The 15,872-nt window shown below is 50.8% G+C and overlaps 1 pseudogene; it reads right to left on the reverse strand.

Moving 5' to 3' along the window:
* Positions 1 to 271: 271 nt before the first annotated feature.
* LOC101724874 (large ribosomal subunit protein eL32 pseudogene) lies at positions 272 to 736 on the reverse strand (annotated as a pseudogene).
* Between the last annotated feature and the right edge of the window lie 15,136 nt (positions 737 to 15,872).

Genomic DNA, 15,872 nt, shown 5'->3' on the forward strand with positions numbered 1-15,872 from the left:
AAAGCTCAGAAGGCGAAATGAACATCACCCCTAACACCTGCCACCCCAGTCTTAATCAGTGGTGGGAGACCAGTCTCAGAACTGTTTCTCCCAATTGGCCATTTAAGTTTAATAGTAAAAGACTGGTTAATGATAGCAATGCATCGTAAAACCTTCAGGAGGAAAGGAGAATGTGTTTTGTGGACCATTTGTTTTCTTTGTGTGTGTGACAGTTTTAAGTTATTAGTTTTCAAAATCACTTTTTTAGACTTTTATTTAAGCACAAATAAACATGCACATGAGCCGTCTACTCATTTTCTTCACTGCGCAGCCTGGTGTTGGGATTGGTAACTCGGATGGCCAGCTGGGCTGCTCTTTCCACGATGGCCTTTCAGTTCTTGGAGGAGACATTGTGAGCGATCTCTGCACAGTAAGACTTGTTGCACATCAGCAGCACCTCCAGTTCCTTGACACTGTGTACCAGAAACTTCCGGAAGCCACTGGGCAGCATGTGCTTTGTCTTTTTGTTGCTTCCATAACCTATGTTGGGCATCACGATCTGGCCCTTGAACCTTCTCCACACCCTATTGTCGATCCCTCTGGGTTTATGCCAGTTGCGCTTAATTTTGACATATCGGTCTGACTGGTGCCGGATGAACTTTTTGGTCCTCTTTTTGACGATCTTGGGCTTCACGAGGGGTCTGAGGGCTGCCATGGTGCTGAGTCAGAGACAGCTACCATCTCCGTAGGCAGCGCAGAGGAAGAGAAGAGCTCAAAATCACTTTTTAATGGAAACAACTTGACCAAAAATCTGTCACAGAATTTTGAGACCCATTAAAACAAAGTTTAATGAGAAACATGTGTCTTTTGGTCAACACAAAACTTCAGTTCTTTATAACCTCTTTCTGGTGTTAACCCTGAAACTAAATGAAAATATTCTGACTGCTTCATACCCGGGAATTAGAGGGGAAGGTACTGTTTTAAGTAGTAAAGAGGTATGGGGGAGGGCTGTTGATGGCACCAATTAATATAACAACACTTCAGTATTCTGTAATTTATAATTTAGGCTTATAAAACATGTTAAATCTCTCTCTAAAAAAAAATTAAGTCACAGCAGGATGGGGATTTAGCTCAGTGGTGCTGCTGCCTGCCTTGAAACCATAAGGTCCCGAGTTCAATCCCCGGTACCAAGAAAAAAAGAAAAAAAACCCAAACCAGGCTGGGGATTTAGCTCAGTGGTTTCACCGCCTGCCCTGCTGCACAAGTGAAAGGACCCGAGTTGGATCCCTGGTACCAATAAATAAATAAATAAATAAGTAAATAACAACAACAAAAAAAGAAAACTCAGAAATGAAGTCACAGGGCTGGGGCTGCTTGGAAGGTCTGGGCTGGGCAGCTCCACAGAGGTCTGCTCATGCCCTGTAGGGAGGGGAAAGAGGCCTCCCAGCGGGGCCCCAGGTGGGGACACCATGACGCTCTGTGGTTGGGACATCTGAGCCAGGCCGCCCTTGCCCTCGTGGGGACTTCAGCATCAGCCTCCTAGCACTGCAACTCTCTGCTCAGCTGTCTCCCCGAACTGAGTGCTGCGGGCCCTCACTTTCCTAACCCGAGACTCAGCCCTAGGGCCAGATCTCCACCCTCACCCTACCTCAGGGCTCAGGGGAGGGATGGGGCAGGGAGGAGTAGAACTGGAAAGCACCTCCTGGAGGCCTGGGGAGCCCTTTTTCTGCCTCTGAGGTCGACTGAACAGGCATCCCCAGCCCAGGAAGTATGCCTGGATTTTTCCTAGCGAAAATCATCCCTTCTTGGAGGGGCCCTGTTGCAGACCTTGCTGCTCTGCTGCTGGCCTCCTCGTTGTTAACCTTTTTTTTTTTTGAGAAAGGGTCTCACTATGTTGCCCAGGGTGGCCTGGATCTCCTGGGCTCAGGTGATGCCCCTGCCTCGGCCTCCTGAACAGGCTCACAGCAGCAGCACTGCTGGCCCCAACTGGCCTGCAGCTGCTCTCCACCGCCACAACCACCCCCAGGGCAGAGGCAAAGCAATGTTAATATGGTTTGCTGAGTAAGTGCTCAAGGGAGAGAGCGAAAGATCAGATAGATGCAAAGATCAGACAGATGCTTAAAGTGAGAAGCTTAGAAACAAAGCAAGTGAAAAACTCAGAGTTACAGGTTGTTATAAGCAGAGGAGTGTGACAGGTCATTGAAGGAGAAAGGAGACACAGAAAGGGAATTTGCGTCCTGTAAGTTTGCTGGCCTGAGGTCAGAAAAACAGGCGCAGCGCTTAAGTATATGCACCAAGGTACTAGATGAGAGTTTTGAGGTGTATTTGTGCAAAGCAGTTAAGATTTTGGAGGCCAGGGGCTGGCCAGGGATGTAGTTCAGTGACACCGCACTTGCCTGGCAAGTGCAAGATCGTGAGTTTGATTCCTTGTCCAAGAAAAAAAAGAGTAATATTTTGGAGGCCGGGCATGGTGATGCACACCCATCATCCCAGCACTGTGGGAGGCTGAGGCAGGAAGACCATGAATTCAAACCCAAGCTGGATAACTTTGTAATTTAGAGAGACAGACTCTATGTCCAAATTAAGGATTTTGTAAAGGAGCTGAGGCTATAGTTCAACGTGAAAGTCCTGGATTCAATAACCAGTACTGAAAAAATAAAATAAAATAAAACAAAGTTGGATGCAGACTTGGCTGCTGTGTGATCGTTTCCAATGTGAGTGTGTGCCTGAATGCATTTCCACCTGAGGAACAGCACAGCCTAGGATCTCATTGCTTGGCTTCAGGTCCCAGTGCTGCCTCTTGCTAAGTGTGTGATCTTGAGCAAATTCCTTCGCCTCTCTAAGCCTCAGTTTCCTCCTCTGTGAAATGGGACTAACAACAGTGACCACCTTGCAAGATCGATTGCAGAACCAGGGAGCCAGATAAGTGCTTGGTAGTGTTACCCGCCATGGCTGCCGGTGGGCTGAGGGCTCTGGCGTCCTCAGGAGACTTGTGTGTGAGGCTTGATCTTGTCACTGAACCACCCTAGTTCAAGAGCCAGTTCCATTGTCTGGGCAGACAGACAAGTAGGGAACATTTGTGGTAAAATCGTTCAGAATGGAAATGACCTCAACAGTGCTCAGAAAGGAAATGGTCAGATTGTTGTTAGCAGCGTCAGCTCGACAGAAATCTCTGAGGGCTCAGAAAGCAGCCAGGTACAAGATGCTATGTAGAAAACAAAGGTTTTTTGTTTCAGCATGGAGATCTATTTGTATAAAATATTTCTGAAGGTATGCAAAACTTGGGGGGAGTCAGAGTGAGAAGAGATGCATCTTTTACTGTACTTGATTTTGCTTCACCGGCATTTTCCACGTGTTTGGTTTTTGCTTTTTTTCTTCTTCTTTTAGCGCTAAACATAGATAGAATCGTGGTCAACTTTGCACACAGAGAGAAAGAAACCATGGTCACAAGTGTTTGGAAGAAGGGAAAATTTGCCACGATGACATCAAAGGCAGGAAACAGTGTTTCCCTGATAAAAGCAGTGGAAGAAGAGGCGGGGGGCGTGGCAAGGGCCCCTCCAAGGAGAGAAACCATTAGCTGCTGGGAAACCAGCCAATCTGCTGTGGAAAGGGAACCCCAGGGGAGCCACTGGCAGGAAGGGACTCTCCAGCCCCTCATGGGTGGCAGCCACCTGAGAGTCAGAGTTACACACAGGCACACAAAAGATACCTGCATGAGGGCATGTGATCCCAGCATTCTGGGAGGCTGAGTCAGGAAGATGGCAAGTTAGAGTGCTACCTGGGCAACTTAGCAACTTAGTGAGAACTTGTCTCAAAATTTAGGCCCTGGGTTCAATCCCCAGTACCCGGGGGGGGGGGGAGCCTTCATTGAGGATATATATGATCTTACAAACCAAGACAGACACATCACGCAGAGATACACACAATCACACACATACCTGTACATACAACCATAGATACACAAAGCTAGCCAGCAAAGCTAGCCACAGACACATACCAAAGAGCTAGACAAAGGCACAGGGACATAGTCAGGGTGTATAACCAAGCACACCAAGAACAGGGTACACCATCCAAGACACACACTCACTTGTGTGTGAAAACAGATACGGAGACACAACAGACAGGGACACACACAGTGACCCACTGACACAGACAGGGGTAGGACAGACCCATGGCTAGCCACAGACATACACAAGAACACACACTAAGGGTGTACAACAATCACACACTCATGGTAGGTACCAGAGACACACGATTCAGACACACACAAAATCACTCAGACTCACACAGACACTTGGATGCAGACACACAATTGTAGACACATGGGAGAAGTCACACAGGGCCACTCAGATTTACATAGGACACAACGTTGGGACAGATACACAATCACACGAAGAAAGAGGGTCTCACAATGACATTTACATACAATCACAATGCAGAAAGTTTCGTGGAGTCACAGCGTCCCTCTCACGTCCCCAGACCCAGGAGATGCAGGGCTCTAGAAAGGTTGTCAGAGACAGGAAATGCCAGGCACAGGAACGCTGTAGACACACAGGTGTCCTCCCTCCGTCCACCCCTTCCTCCCTCCCTCCTTTGAGGAGCCCAGTCCAGGTCCGGGTCCCTCCGCTCAGCAGCGCCTCCCAGTGCGCACGACGGGCGCCCCCTGGTGGCCACGGAGTCAGGGCCGGGAGCAGAGATGCGTAGGGGGTTCCGAGCCGGAAGAGCGGAAAGATGCTGCGGTCTTCCGAGCGTCACATGCAGAGCCTGGAGGGGAAAGCGCCAAGACGCCAGAGCGGGGAGGAGACGAGGACGCGGAACAGAACGCGGAAGCAGCCATGGGCTGAAGCCGGGAAGACCATGGGACCGAACACTCCCACGCAGGGGAGCCCCAACCAAGGCTGCCTCCGCGACGGCGGAAGACCCCGGAAGCCCCGAGGCGATGACCAGTGAGGTGGCGGGAGGCGGCCCGTGCACACAGAGCCAAGGGTCCCTGCCCGCCCAGCTGCGGCTCTCTACCAGGGATTGCGGATGATGGAGGATCTGGACCGCCTAGCTCCCAGCCAGGGACGCCGAGAGCTGTAGGCCCAACCCAGGCCCCGCCCCCTCCACACCCCCTGTTATTACCCAGGCCTCGCCCACTCGCCTGCCATTCACCTGCCAGGACCCGCACACTCCCCCACCTCCTCCACGCTATCTCTAGGCTCCGCCCACTCGGGCGGGACCATTCCCTAGTCCCTCCCACCTGCTCTGTCATTCTCTCCAGGCCCTTCCCACTCCCCAGTTCCTCCGCCTTTCCAGTCATTCTCCCTAGGCCTTTCAGGGTTTTTTGGGTTTTTTTGTTTTGTTTTGTTTTTGTACCAGGGATCGAACTCCGGACCTTTCGCTTGCGACGCATGCGCCAGAACCACTGAGCGACCCTCACCATTTCCCTCAACAAGCTTTTCCCCCAGTCAGCTGCCCGCAGGCTCTGCCCACTCACCAGCCCCTAACTTCTTTCCCAGACATTTTCTCTAGGCTCCGCCCACTTCCCCCTAACCCCCCCTCTCCCGGTCCCTCCCCTCCCCTGACACTCCCTGGAGGTCCTGCATATTTCCCCACCGTTCTTGGGAGGGCGCTGCCCATTCCCCTGCTCCACTCTGCCGTTCATAGTCTGGCACCATGCTCTCCCAGCCTCTGCCCGCCTGTGATCCCTGTTAGTTCCAATCATCACCCCTTTCCTGGGTCCCAGGTTCCAGAGACCTGTGCCCTCTTCTTAGTCCAAGGGTCTCCCTGTGTAGCTCAGGGTCTCCCTGTGTAGTTCAGACTGGACTTGAACTTGCATTGATCCTCCTGCCTCAGCCTCCTGGCTGCTGGGTTTGCAGGTGTGCCACCAACCCCAGCTCCCAGCCCAAGTCTTTTTTTTTTTTTTTTCCCTTCGGTACCGGGGATCAAACTCAGGACCTTGAGCTTGCAAGGCTCGTGCGGCACCACTGAGCTAAATCCTCGGCCCTCCTATCCAAGTCTTAAACCATCCCCATCCCCATCTGACCTCGCTAGTTACTTCAAGGCCTACAAGACTCAAACCCTCGGTCTTACCCCTTTCGGTCCATTTTTTGTCGAGCTCCACTTTCTTCCAGACTCCATCCACACCTGTCAAGACCCATCTCACAGCCGTCATTCCTGCTGTGGGATCGCTAACTTGCCAAGGGATCAAAATAGGGTGCTAGGCAAGCACCCTCATCCCCATCCTCCAATCCAAGATCCTGGCAGATCTGCCTGCCTGTATGTATGACTCACAGGCACTCTTGTGGAACCATTAATTTTTCCAGTACTGGGGATGGAACCCAGGGCCTTTACGCTGAGCTACATCTGCAGCCTTTTTTAATATTTGTTTTATTTTGAGACAGGCTCTCACTAAGTCACTAAATTGCCCAGGTTGGACTCCAACTTGCAATCCTCCTGCCTCAGCCTCCCAGAGTGCTGGGATGACCGGTATGCACCACCACACCCAGCTTGTATACTGTACATTGCGTGTACATCAGTCCATGTGTCTGGGTCGAACTGTGCTTGCATTGTGTCACTGTGTGTCAGATTCTGTGTGTGCATCTGGCATCTGTGACCTGTGCCACCTGTCCCTCAAATTCCAAGGCGGGACAGCACGTGACACTAAAGTGACCTCTTCCAGAAAGGAAGTAGAGGCTGTGGGAGGCTTCTTTCCAGCTGCCCAGGTCTCTAGATTTCATGAGGTGGCAGAAAGCAGGATCCAAAGAGAGTTGGAGGCCGGGGGAGAGAGCTTGGGGGAAGGGGTGGCTGACAGAGCTGGCAGTGCCCTCCCAGCTTTGGCTTGGTGGCGTTAGGAGGTGAGGAACATGAGGGACATGGCCCTCATAACCATGGGCTTCCTCATCTTCATCTTCATGGTAAGAGGCTGGCCTCTGTCACTCCGGGTAGTGGTGACGTGGCGCTGCAAGCTTCCCTTTTTCTGGTGACAAGAGAAGCCCTTCCCTAAGGCACCAGAAAGTCTCATCTCTCTCCCTGATGAGCCAGGAACTGTCACTGCTTGATGGCACAGAAGAATCTCCTCCTCTCTAAGGCACGGAGCAAGAGGAAGCTAAGCCCTTTCCTTCGTAGACAGAAAACCTCCATTCCCCCCAAAAAAGAAAACCTCCATCCCTTCTATGCCTAAACCAGGAGAAGAGTTGAGAAATCCCCTATCAAACAAGGGGAATGCCTTGTCTCCTTCCCGCGACAAAGGAAGTTCCATTATTTTCAGATGTTTGGGCAGAAGTCTATCTTCTTTTCCGGGCATGACAGGAAGTCCCACCCCTTTCAGATATGAGACTGGAAATCCCACCTATGTCTAACAGAAAATAGAGATGTCCCACCCCTTTTCCTAGTCTAACACAAAGTCGTCGTCCCTGTCCGTGTCTCCCCCACCCTACTTTCAGATATAGGGCAGGATATCCTACCTGTGTCTGATATAAAATAGGAGGCTTCCCAGCCCTTCTCTTGGTGAAATGAGCAACCATGCCTCTTTCCTATTAAAAAAAAAAATTATGTCCAAGACAGACACAGGGGTAAAGGAAGTGTCCCATTTATGTTTGTGAGGAAATGGGAAACCCTGTACCTTTGCCTAGTTTAGCAGGACAACTCAGAAACTCGTATCCTGGCCTGGGCGTAGTAGCACATGCCTGTCATCCCAGCACTCAGGAGGCTGAGGCAGGAGGATTGCCATGAGTTCAAGGCTACATAGTGAGACCCTGTCTCAAAAAAAAAAAAGAAAAGAAAAGAAAACTCAACCTTTTTCCATACAAGAGGGAAAAAGAAACCTATCCAAGACAAAAACCTTGGTTATTTCTTGCTCTTTTTGTCCTCTCACTCCCCAGCAGTGATGTATACCTCAGCCCAGCCCATGTGGCCCTGCAGACCAGCTTGGGAGAGACAGCTTGTGTCTAGCTCCTGCACCCAAGCTCACCGGCGGTCATAAACACCTATGCAGTCATGAGAGACAAGCAACCAGGCACCCTCATCTACCCCAGCATGGCCAGCTTTCCCTGACCAGCGCTGCCCAAGCGACCACTGGCACCTGGGACCCCACTTCTGGCCACGTGCCCAAGGAGGCTGCCTACTTCAACTGCAAGAGCCGCTGCATCCGCAACAACACCTGCATCCTCCACCGTGCAAGTGGGATGAGGTCAGGAGCCACCATACCCCCAGCTCGGGCCTCCTCCTCACCAACTGCCAGGAAATCCTCCCATTCTGAGCACCTCCTTCTGGACAGTGTGTCTCATGGTGAATGTTGGCCACACACATACAGGGCGAGAACACTGCATTGTACCCTTCCCCAGCTGCCACCCCCCACCCCGTCCTGGGTGCCAGCGGTGCCAGGCGCTGCTTTCACAGAGCCTGTGTGGTCCCGGGAGCTGGGAAGTTTTCGCTCTCTGAAGGCTCATTCAGCAGCCCTGCCCCACATAGTCACTCCTCTGTCTCCCTCCCTGCAGCTGGAGGTAGGGCCAGGCTTTCGTCCACACCCAGCGCTGAAGGAAATCAGACCCAGCTGAGGAGTGGGGCTAAGGTCTGGGTGTGGAGGTGGAAGGAGAAGCCAGGGAAAGGGATCAGGCAAGACGTCTGGGACAGAACCGGTGGTCCACACCCTGGTACAAAGACAGCATAGACCCCAAGGCTTGGGAGCTGATCCCACGTGAACACACGCATGCACGTGTGCGCACACACACATACACATCACAGCCAGCCCCATGGGGCCACACATGTGACCCATGAAGTAGCCCAGGCCAGGGGGACACGTGATGGTCACATGGCTGCCTTGACACTAGCAACGTTTTCTCCCTGAGAGACAATTCATTTGACTGCCAGCTTTTCTTTCTTTCTTTTTTTAAAGACCAAGTAACAGAGTTGCTACGGGGCTGGGGATTTAGCTCAGTGGTTTCGCCGCCTGCTGCGCAAGCTCAAGGACCCAAGTTCAATCACCAGTATCAAAAAAAAAATACCTCAAACAAAGTCGCTACAGCAACCTGTAGTGCTAAAGAGCGTAAGGGCTTGCACCCCACGATACCCGAGTTCTCTTGGGCACCCTCAGACTCGGGTGCCATACTCAACCCCCTTGGGGCTGTTTCCTCACCTGTGAAATGGAGGTGTAGCAGCACCTGCTTTGTATGATTGTGACTGCATCAGTTAAAAAGTAAACTGATACACAGAAAACCGTAGGATGTTTTGTTCCTGTTTTGCAGCGCTTGAGGTGGAACCCAGGCCCTCACACAGGCTAGGTACACGCTCTGCCACTGAGCCACAGCCCCCCCCAGGAATATCACTACTGTTACTAATAAAAAGCAAAGCCACTGCCCCTGTCTCCCCGAAGGGTGGACTGGGGGGCTGGGATGCACGTCAACAGCGCCGGAAGACTCACATAGGGTGGAAATGCCTCTGCCACACCCCTGAGAGATGATAGATCACAGCTCAGAGGTGGGGTTTTCCCAGGGTTCGTGGCTCTCAGAAAGGCCAAGAGTGTGAACAGGATGCTCTTGGTCTCCAGAAATTCTTTCTCCCTTTTATTTTATTTTTGTTGTTGTTGTTATTCTGGTCTGGGGATTGAATCTAGGGCCTTTGCCCTGAGCTACATCCCCAACCCTCCCCCCAATCCCCTTTTTGAGACAGGGTTTCACTAAGTTGCTAAATTGCCCAGGCAGGGCTTGAACCTGTGATCGATCCTCCTGCCTCAGCCTCCCAGAGGGCTGGAATTATGAGTGTGTGCCATAACATTCAACCTTCTCTCACATGTCCCCCACATGCTGAGGCCTAACAAATACAAGAGCCACTCTCTCGTGCTTTCTGCCCATTTCAAGGAAATAGATTAACCTGGTGTTAAAAAAATGTGAATTTGGGGGTGTGCTGGAAAAGGAACCCAAGGCCTCATGCATGCTAGGCAAGTGCTCACCACGGAGCTGCACCCCAGCGCCCTCCTTTGCTCTTTGGTTCCCTGATAAAGGACCTCACCTCTGACACCTTGCAGGAGGAGGGAGTATCGAGCCCACCTTCTCGGTCTTGGGGCACAGCATGGGAACTCCTCAGTTCCTCATCTAACAATTCTACACTAGCCGGTAGTTAAAAGGGTAGAGCTTTCTCCCAGTGATGGTTTTGAGGCCACAGCTAATACTTTTTCTATACTAAGTGCTATTTTCATACAAAACCAGCAAGGTAGAATGTCCTACCTCAGAGCGGCCACCCAGGATCAGACAAACACAAAAATGTACTTCTTCAGCACGGGGTTGGGGTGCATGTCTGTAATCCTAGCGCTCCGGGAGGCTGAGACAGGAGGATCGAAAGTTTGAGCCCAGCCTGGGCAACTTAGAGGAACCCTGTCTCAAAATAACAAATAGATTAAAGAATAATAATAATAATAATGAATAAAAAGGCCCTGGGGTTCAATTCTCAGCATCACAGAAAAAAAAAAAAAGGACAGGCAATTTGATATGTCAAAGAAAAGCTATGAAGTGCTTCTAAGATCTACAGTAAGACCAAATCTTCTATCCATGGAGTTGCGAAAGAAAAAGAAATCCATGCTGCTTTTTCTGTCATACCTCAGACTGAGTGAGGTCCACGGTACACAAAAGTGCTTAGTCAAATGGGAAAAGGGATAGAATTCTAGAGCTTGGAACTGTGTTGGGACAATTTTAAGTATCCACAAATGGTCTTGGAACATATGCCCTATGGACAAGGGTAACTACGGTACCCAAATAAAGGGGTTTCCAGGTACAGGTGGTGGGTGGTGTATGGTGACAGCTTTGTGTTTGTTTGTTTATTGCGGGGTTGGTTTGTTGTGTTTGTTTGTTTGTTTTAGGGTTTCTCTATGTAGTCTAGTCTGGTTTTAAACTCACGATGTAGCCCAAACTGGCCTCGAACTGGCTGTGATCCTCCTGCCTCAGTCTCCCAAGTGCTAGAATTACAAGTGTGCACCACCACACACAGCAGCTTTTCACGGTCTACTTTCAGCCCTCTGGTAAACTTGTCTAGATTTTTGTTTTGCTTGCTACTCAGATGGAACCCAGGGCCTTGTGCATGCTAAGCATGTGCTCTACCACTGAGCTCCACCTCAGCCCCACACTTGCCCAGACTGCTGGGGTCCAGCTGCTGTACCTGGGGGACCCCTGGCAAAGGGACTAAAGCTCCAAAACAGCATGGGATTAGCAACTGAGGAGAAATAGACCCATTCTCCGTGATGGACAGATACAAAGAATGGAGCTATTGGCTAAACATCCATGTTTGGTGTAGAGGAGTGTTCAGTCATTTTGGCATCTCTGATCAGAAATCCCGACACCCACAGCTTAAAGGAGGATGGGTTTATCTCATGATTTTTAGAGGATTCAGTCCATAGTCGGCTGGCTCCAAGACAGGAAGGGCATCGAAGACCAGCCTGGACAGAGGGAAGTGGCTCACTTCCTGACAATCAGGAAACAGAGACACAGAGATGGAGATGCACCCTTCCTGGTCACCCCTAGGACCCCACTCTTCTGATCAGACCCCATCTCCTAACAGCACATTCAGCTATGGATTCATCAGTGGATTGATCCACTCATGAGGATAGCATGTCTACAATCCAAGCCCCACCTCTGAGCACAAGGCCTTCTGGGGGACATCTAGATCTAAATGGTGACAAGGGATGTGGCCACATTAGAGAGCTGATGCACAGAGCTCAAAAACGAGCTCAGCAATACAAATTTCCCAGAAACACATTCCTAAAGCTCCCCTGGTGCAGAGGGCTTCTCCCAGCTGCAGGAAAACATTCAATGAGATGTAATATGTGCTTATTCATGTTTAGAACGCAAAATTGAGGCAGGAGATTAGGGCATGCCAAGGTGGCTGGACAACAGGATGTAAGCTGTCAATCACAGAGAATGGGAAAGGCTGGGCAACCAGCCATCGCCTGTCAATCACGGGAAACTATCAAGTCACAGCCAGGATACATGCACAAAACAACTTCGGACTGAACCAGTCTGAAAAGGTAGAAAACATGGCAGCTATTGACTTGAGTGCCACTGCAGTCTTCCCATTATTACTACATAGTTCAGCCTGGCCTTGAACTCATGTAGTCCAGGCTGAGCTCAAACTCACTGCAATCCTCCTGCCTCAGGCCCCCAAGTGCTGGGATGACAGGCATGAGACAGGCTTGGCAGCAACAGAAATTTACCCAGAGTAATCAGTAACCTCTTCATTATTTACTACTTACTACTTCATTAATACTTCATTGGAGAGTGCTTTATTTTGAGCCTTTCTGCCTCTTTTTTTTTCTGGTACTGGAAATCAAACTCAGAACCTTGCCCTTGGCAGGCAGGCCCAGTGCCACTGAGCTGGATTTCCAGCCCCTTTTTGTTTGTTTGTTTTTTCGTTGTTGTTGTTTTGTTTATTCAGACAAGGTCTCCCGTGTAGTTTAGGCTGGCCCTGAACTCACTATGTAGCACAGGCTGGCCTTGAACTCTCAGAGATCATCCTGGCTCAGCCCCCCACCCCCTCAGCACCAAGAGCTGGAATTACGGGTGTGCACCACCATGCCCAGCTTTGTATTTGTCTGCCTCTTTAGCCTGTGTCCAGGGACCACGTCTCTCATCCACTGATGACTCCCAGTGAAAATCAAACACAAATGCCAAAATACCCAAGGAAATGGATCCATGAGGGGGGAAAGAACCCATAAAAGGAAAATACAGAGAAAAACAATAGCCCAGCAGGGCCCTGACTCTCCCTAACCTGCTCCTAGCCTCCTGCACCCCACAACCCTGCCTTGCAAACTGGAGCTCAAATTACCCTCCTGGAAAAGACACGGCAGGGCCAAGAGAGCCTCGGGCTAAGATTCCCAGCATGCTTTTCCAGACTCTTCCCCTCAACTCCCTTAGGGGAAAGGATGCCTCTGGAGATACCAAGCATGGGTAAACTGAGCCCAGAGGAACTTACCAAGGCCTCCCAAATCCAGGAGGATCCCAGCCCAGAACTCTACCTCTAAGGAGCTACCTCTAAGAAGAGGTGGGCCCCAAGCAGGGAGACTTTCCCGCCTCATCCTCCCAGCCAGCTCTCACCTTGGGCTTGCATCCGGGTCCGGACCAGAGCCAGGGGATAGCTGGCGATCTGGCCGCAGGTGCTGGAGATGGTGCCACAGGCCAGGAGCACGAGGATCCCCGGGTTGGCCGACTCGTGGCTGCATTGCTGGAGCCAGCGGTTCTTGAGGGTCTGGAGGGAGGGGAGGGTGGCAGTGGCAGAGGCTGGGTCAGGGACCTTGCAGCCAGCTCTTTGTCTGGGACTCGGGGACTGAGGAGCAGCAAGCGAGCACCTGCTCTGGCTGGGCCAGCATTTCCCTCCATCCCTCCTGGACCCTGGTTTCCTCCATTGGGAGGGGAATGAGGCCCCTGTAACTGCCCAGCCTGGTCCCTGGGACCCGTGTGCAGGTCCTGGCTGGGGCTTCCGGGGAAGGATCACTGGAGGGCGTCCACTGTCATCATGTTTCTTTGGCAGGGGCGCACTGGGGATGGAACCCAGGGCCTTTGCACTGAGCGACATCCTCAGCTCTTTGTGATTTTACTTTTTAGTGTTTTGCTTGTCTTGAGACAGAGTCTTGCTATGTAGCCCAGGCTGGCCTCGAACTCTAGGCCATTTTCCTGCCTCAGCCTCCCAAGGGCTGGGATGACAGGCCTGCAGCACCATGCCCTGCTACAGTGGTCTTTATGAAGCCTCATAAAGGGAGGGGGGTGGAGCTCAGTGGCAGAGTGCATGCTTAGCACACACAGAGCCCTGGGTTCCATCCCCAGCATCTAATAAATAAGATATGAAGAGGGCAGTGAGAGATGGAGAGGAGAGAGGATTCTATGCAGCTGGCTCTGAAGATGGAGGGAGGCCCACAAGCCAAGGGATGTTGGTGCCTCAGAAGCCAGAAAGGCAAAGAAACGGGGTTTCCCCTGAGCTCCCTGAAAGAGAGGCACCATCTGGATCTCAGGGAGTGTCCTATCCTGGACGTGGGCCTTCCCCAGCACAAGATGATACAGTTGTGTCGTCCTAAGCCATTGTTGGTGACAGTTTGTGACAACAGCCACGGGAAGCAGACACAGTCCCCAGGTCCTTCCCTGGGGCAGACAGCAGGGTGCAGCCTCTGCTGCCTGAGGGCGTCCTCTGCTCCAGGGCTGGGATGCTGGGACTGCCCTGCCTGGGAGCCATGTGCTGCTGATCAGCATTCCAGAAGCAACCTCAAAAAGGATGGTGTTAAACCAGGCATCATAGCACAGGCCTATAATCCCAGCACTCCGGAGGCTGAGGCAGGAGGAGTATCAGTGAGTTCAAGGCCAGCATGGGCTACACAGTCAGATCCTGTCTCAAAACTAACAAACAAAAACCCTGTTTCAAAAACCAAGACCAGGCCCGGGGATTTAGCTCAGTGGTTCCGCCACCTGCCTCGAAAGCACAACGTCCTGAGTTCAATCCCCAGTACCAAAAAAAAAAACCAAAACAGTGAAAAGAGTGTACCACCACACAAAGCCTTGGACTAAGTTTTTAATGACACTTTGAAATCATACTAAACGGTTACATCCAACCTCTAGCTTCCTTTGTTTTAGGACTTGGTCATTTTGCTGTTTGTTTTTTGTTTTATGAGACTTGGTCTCACTATGTTGCCCTGGCTGGTCTCAGATTCCTGGGCTCAAGAGGTCCTTTTGCCTCAGCCTCCCAAGTAGCTGGGACTACACGCCAGCACTACCACATCAGGCAGGATTTTTACCACAGTTGATTTCTGCAAATACAACTCAGAATAACGAAATCACTCTTTAGTCTTCCAGTGATATTGGTTAAGCCAAATTCACGACATTAGTTACCCTCTTTATCAGCAGACCTTGCTTAATGAAGGCAAACACTGAATCAGGTAGACATCACTGCTAGAGAACCTGTAGATTTCACACATTCATGCAAAGGGTAGGGTGCAAGGGTATTGCTAGGCTGTGGCCCAGAAAACCCCAGGATGCTTCAGAGATGGCACTGAAGCCATGACCGAACAGTACTAAACCAAATTGGTTTTCTGTGGAGACATAAATAACTACTTTCTTTCTTTTTTTTTTTTTTTGGTACCAGGGATCGAACTCGGGTCCTTGCACTTGTGCAGCAGGCGGCAGAACCACTGAGCTAAATCCCCGGCTGTGGAGACCTATTATAAAAATGGTTTACTAAAAAGTACACACATACAAGCAGGCACACTGGTACATTCTTGTCATCCCAGGACTCAGGAGGCTGAGGCAGGACAATCACCACAAGTTCAAGGCTAGCCTGGGCTACATAGTGAGACCCTGTCTCAGAAAAATTTTAAAAAGGGGTTTTTTTTGTTTTTCCCAAAAAACGAAGTGATATAGGAGGTAGGCCGTGGCAAAGCTGGCTGGGGAAACACATGGGACCTGTCAGTTACAAGATCCCAGGACAGCACCAAATAATTCTTAGGGCCCCATATGTGGAACTTCCCAAAGGTGCCCTTAAGATGTAGATGGTGTAGGGCCAGGGATCTAGCTCAGTGGTTTCGCTGCCTGCTGTGCAAGCGCAAGGACCTGAGTTCAATCCCCGGTACCAAAAAGGCAACAACAACAACAACAAAAAAGATGTAGATGGTGTAAAAGCAAGGAGAGACCACAAGGAGCCCACTATTGAGACTTCTCACTGGTAGCCTGCCCTGTGACTCCTAGATACAGGGTGCAATTTTCTGTTTGCTTTTATCCTTTCCTGTCTTTATTCAGCCGAAGTTCGATCTACAGGGCTACTTTTTCCCTTATCCTTCCACCTCTCACTTTTCAAATAAATTTTCGGCACCGTTTTTCACTTGTCTTGCCCAATTCTTTGTTCAAGGCAAGAAGGACCTGGAAGCCAGTCCCACGCCTGTCGTCCTA

Source organism: Heterocephalus glaber, unplaced genomic scaffold, assembly GCF_053883595.1.
Source record: "Heterocephalus glaber isolate CG9 unplaced genomic scaffold, H.glaber_assembly_v1.0 deba00001760, whole genome shotgun sequence".
Lineage (NCBI taxonomy): Eukaryota > Metazoa > Chordata > Mammalia > Rodentia > Bathyergidae > Heterocephalus > Heterocephalus glaber.